The following is a 5348-nucleotide window of genomic DNA, read 5'->3' on the forward strand; positions in this document are numbered from 1 at the left end:
TTAGATCGGTGTCGAATTTGTTTCTCTAGGTGCTTTATTCACAAGAATATGACTTTGAGTACCCGTATTTCGGGAAATTAAATAGAATTAGTACAGGATCGTAGTGCCAGTAACACTTGACCTCGGCCATCTCAAGAAAATCACGATTGTTTAGTTAGGTTTACTGTATTTCTATTTCAGAAACTGAAATTGTATTTGACTTTTCTTTAACCTGTTTTTGTTGTAGCGGTTGAAATGGTAAAGATTAGCAAAGTTGTCGTCGACGTCGAATGGTAGAAGCGTGCTGTTTCGACGGGGTCGGACCAAAGAGTGACGGGTGTCACATGAGTGGGGTATGCAAAGAGGTGGCCAGTGCCATGCGGAGACTCATAGCACGCAGGACATATATTAGATATATCGGCGTCTATTCTGGATAAGTAGGAGTTTAACCTGCTACATTAACCAGAACGAAGCTGCACAAAAGTCACACTCGATTCCTTGCGGCAACTTGAGTTCTTCGTCTGCAATGGGGTGGCGGTTTGACTCCATGTACGCCATTTACTTAGAGAGAATCGGGAAAGATGTTGAAGCCTCCACTGTCAATGGCGGTCAGTGCTTGTTGGAAGTTAGTAGCCTTCGAAGTATTATTTGATGTCGTCGACGTAGTTGAGGAATGACCTCTTGATGCTCATAGGAGGCGCTTCTGTACCAAGCAGTTGACTGCAGGGGTAATCGAAAGGAATTTAAAATAAAGGTTTTCATTAGGAGACATCGAAGCGCATCCTGTTGTAGTCCGGAGTCCAGTATTCTGACAAGTCTGGAGCTTCCTCGTCTACGTTTCCTGCATATCTCTTTGGAGTTTAAAACTTTCGATATGTTTTAAATTTAGCAAATATTCTCAACCCTATCGGAAACGGATGTGAATTGCAACATCTTTTACCCACTCAACTTTGTATTGGAAAAACTCTTCCTTCCTTCCTTCCTCCTCCGCTCTTTAACGCATTTCGAGCAATTCCCAACTTACTTAAAATCATTTCCGTGCAAATATATCAAATTCGTTTAAACCATTTTATCCAGTTATCGCATGCAATTGATTTATTGATCTACCATTTTGAATGCTACAAAAGTTGAAATAACTTTCCCTTATCAACTGCCATAAATTCAATTGATTTTTATGTGTCACGTAAAGCAAGTGCATTGCGAACTGCGAATTTTCGCCTCAAAGCACCCACACGCCAATTGCTACTAGTACTGCACTGCCGCTCAGCGCCCAGACGCGCTAAACTCATTGCTGGTCTGGCAGGCAGCGAGCTTTATTACTTCATACCATTTAAACTGTCAGCTCAACAACGGCTTATTGTTGTTGTTTCGCGCGCTCATAACTTAAGCATAACTGAGCAGAAATGCATCAGAAATTCCATTCGACTAATACCGTTCACTTTGTTCCCCTCGTTTGAGTTCGCACCACTGTTACTGCTGCTGCTCCAGAGTCGTCTGTCTTGGTGCCATTACTAGCTGATAGCTTTTGGTGTTGTGAACTTATATGTTAAACTTATGTGTGCGTGCTGGTATAGCATTTTCGATACGGCTGTCAAGTTTGGGTCTTAGCAACTGTGTGCGCTGCGACTGGCTGCTCCAATGGGGGATTTATTCATGTCAGCGACTCCCGATGGCAGTTGCATGCTGTTCGAGCATTGCTTGCATATTTTGTTGGCGTCGATGTTTGGCGTTTGACCTTATAGGAAATATATGTTAGTCGAACGTAGTGAACGAAGCACTGATTACGGTATTTGCGTGAGTAAGGACGGTATTTGCGTGAGGTTTAGACATATTTGGAATATTCGAATTTAGAAAATCGATTCCAACAATCTTCTAAAAATCGAAAAGTATACGGTTAGGTCATTCCGTTTTGTGACGGTAAAGAAATATTTATGTAATTTCCAACACACAAAATCGTCGAAAAGTTAATATGTTCTTTCCTACAATTATATACTCATTTCGGTGTGCAGCTACAGCGGAATTGCCAGAAACTTCATAGTCAATGAGTGAGCCAAGGGGGAGACCCTGTCCTCAGTTTAATCCGGTTGTATTGATCAGCTCAGCAGGCACTGCTCAATAACTAGAACTCTTGCGACAGCGAGATCCTCCCGGCTCAGACTGAACACTAAGAGGTCCTCCGAACTACTGGTTCTTAAAGTCAAATTAATCACAATTATCGGTGTTCTGAGTGGACTCTGTCCGTGCGGCTTAATATTTTGTCGGACGCTCTTTGCCAAAGCTGTAAGGGGGATGGCGAGGTGGAATCATTTTGTCACGTCTGTCTCTATTGCCTAGACTTTATTAGACTGAGATTGAAATATTTCAAAAAGACGCCGTAAAGGCGAAGTTAGTGGAATTGATATTAACGGTCTTAATACATTTTTGGCAATCTCAAAACTCTTCATTGGTCGATGAGGACTTGGTGATCCACCTTTTAGAAGTTTATGGGTAAAAAAAGGAAAGAATGTTTGTTCAAGTATGATTTATCGATTTTGGATCAACCATGATATATTTATTAATATATATATAGGTAAATATTAACCTCAATTTTTTGTTTTGAATACTTTAGAGGATATAGTTTTGAAGTTTTGTAAATTTTGATTGTTTAACTGAAAATTACTAGAGGAGATTTCGGAAAGTCTTAGTTAAATGTTTGAAAGAAATACTTAAACTTCATATTGTGTATGATATATATACTGAAAGGTGATCCGATTCGAGGTTCCTGAATCACCCGTTACTTTACCTAAAATTTACATCCCGTGTAAACACAGTTCTAACAAGAAAAATCGTTAACTGTGGCTGCACCGAAGCTAATATACCCCTCAGAGGTGCATTTCTTTTATCTGTTCAGTTTATATGGGAGCTTTATGCTATAGTAATTCGATCTGAACAATTCTTTCGGAGTAATCCGTGTCAAATTTCGTGAAGATACCAAGCCAAATGTGAAAGTTTTCCATACAATCCCTTGATTTCGATTGTTCGGCTGGTATGGCAGCTATATGCTATAGTTAGCCGATCCGAATAATTTCTTCGAAGATTACATTGTTGTCTTAGAAAATAATTTATTCCAAATTTCGTGAATATATTTTATCAAATGCAGAAGTTTTCCATACAAGAACTTGATTCCGATCGTTCAGTTTGTATGGCAGCTATATGTTATAGTAGTCCGATATCGGCAGTACCGACAAATGAGCAGCTTCTTGAAGAGAAAATGACATTTGCAAAATTTCAAAAAGAATATATTAAAAACTGAGGGACTAGTTCGTATATATACAGACAGACAGACGAACAGGCGGACAGGCAGACAGACGGACATGACTAAATCGACTCAGTTTAACATAGCGATCATTTATATATACTTTATGGGGTCTCCGGCCCTTCCTTCTGGGTGTCACAAACTTCGTGACAAACTTAATATACCCTGTTCGAAGTATAAATACTGTACTTATAATATACAATTGCTGAATTGAAAACATTGACTCCATCGTTAATTCATCTTACAGGTTTATGAGTATTTGAAATTATTCTAGACACACACCAGGGTTACATAACCATAAATTTCTATATAGGCAAACATATTATATTTAACCGCAATTCGAAATGATTATTTGTGCAGCACGGAAAATTTGGACAGATTCATCATATTATTACTAGTCTCACTAGTTTTAAAGTAAGCTTAGAGTATGTTTAACCACTGTAATGATCGCGCACCAATGCTACTTAACCGCTAATTTCTATTGTATAGTCAAGCCTCGAACCCGTTCAATTTAATTTAACTTGACTTAATGACTTTTACTCACAGAATGCTAAATTATAGTCGGGTTTTTTTCTAATACAACAACTTAGTCGAAGTTTTTTATAACAAATTTTAGTTAAATAGATTTTATAAATTTTCCAATGCGGTTGCCCAAACTTCTCATATGTTACTACTGGTAATGTATTTGACAACTGCAAATGTATGTTCGTGTCATTTTCTATTCCGGGTCTCCGTTTTTAATTTCGTTTTTATTTTTGAATTTTTTGTTTTGTTTTACGTTCGCTTTTTTTTCAAATTTATTCTTTTTGCTAAAACTTCGACTGCAACCCTGACTATTGTTACGGTTGTTTGCAGCTTGCAATTGTCATTCCAGTTTCAATTTCAGTTCAACTGCAGTGGCAAGTATTTATTGTAGTTTTGTATGCGTACACATATTTATGCGCGTGTATGTATGTCGGCGCTTATTTATTTTGTGGTATCAAGTTGTGCAAGTTGAACGTAGAAAAATTCCCAACTACTTTAGTACGCATTTAACTCGAAGTGAGCTTATTGTCTCAACGCCCGAAGCCAGTGTCATGCCAACACCGAAGCAATGTAGGGGAAATATTGCCGAGCACTACAATATGAGCGCTAGTGGCATACATAGTAAGCGAGTTGGAGCCACAAAGAAAACAACAAAAAATTGAGAAACAAAAAACATTTTATAAATACGACAGCCAACACATATATTGAGGCATATGGACGAACGCAGCAAGGACTGGCTGTCTATTATGTATGAAGTATAGTATTCTGCTGTCATATGCCGCTTGGGACTTGGTCTCTGCTAAGCTGTGGAGCATATATATTTAACTACAGTCTGACAAGTACACTTGTGGAATTCCTGTTTTTGAACGGGGCAATTAGAGAAAGAAGAATTTACTCCCTTGTATTGGTAGAGGCTGCTTGCCGAATTTTTCTCATGCTGCAAGTATTTTCCATTCATTTTTATTTTTGGTTTTTGGATGCCATCTATGTATGTATACATACGTATGTGGTAGTGCCACTTGCTATAGCATATTGCGAAGCTTTGTTGAATTAGTGATATTAATTTGCAATTGTCCGTTGTTGCCAACAACGTCAGCTAATGTTGAATGCAAGGGAGCTGAACGTCGAGGTTCTAGTTTCGTACATTATATTATCGACTCTTCAAACACCAATCACAGAAGAATTCGTTAGTATAAGTTAGTATTAGTATATTTGTTCCAAATTCCATGGAAAGATCTTCTTACAACAGTCAAAAATTTAGCTACTACTACGGAAAGTCGGTCATTACATTTCACAGACCTTTCTAAATGGACTCTCCGAAAGCAAGAGTGGTCCCTAGATTTTTCACCTGTAGTCAGGAAAAGGATGTGCACAGAAATTATTTTTATAACCGCAAAACACTGATCCGTGATTTCCCAAGTCTTCACAGTATCGTTAAGGACAAGTAGATGTTCAGATTGCGGAAATTTGGTCAAAAATGGCGTAAGGTGGCATACCTAGACAGTTTTTCCTTAAAGCAATGTTTCGAAACTCCATATCATGGAAAGTT

The sequence above is a fragment of the Bactrocera latifrons genome, unplaced genomic scaffold, assembly GCF_001853355.1.
Source record: "Bactrocera latifrons isolate USDA-ARS-PBARC rearing strain unplaced genomic scaffold, ASM185335v1 scaffold_226, whole genome shotgun sequence".
In the NCBI taxonomy this organism is placed as follows: domain Eukaryota; kingdom Metazoa; phylum Arthropoda; class Insecta; order Diptera; family Tephritidae; genus Bactrocera; species Bactrocera latifrons.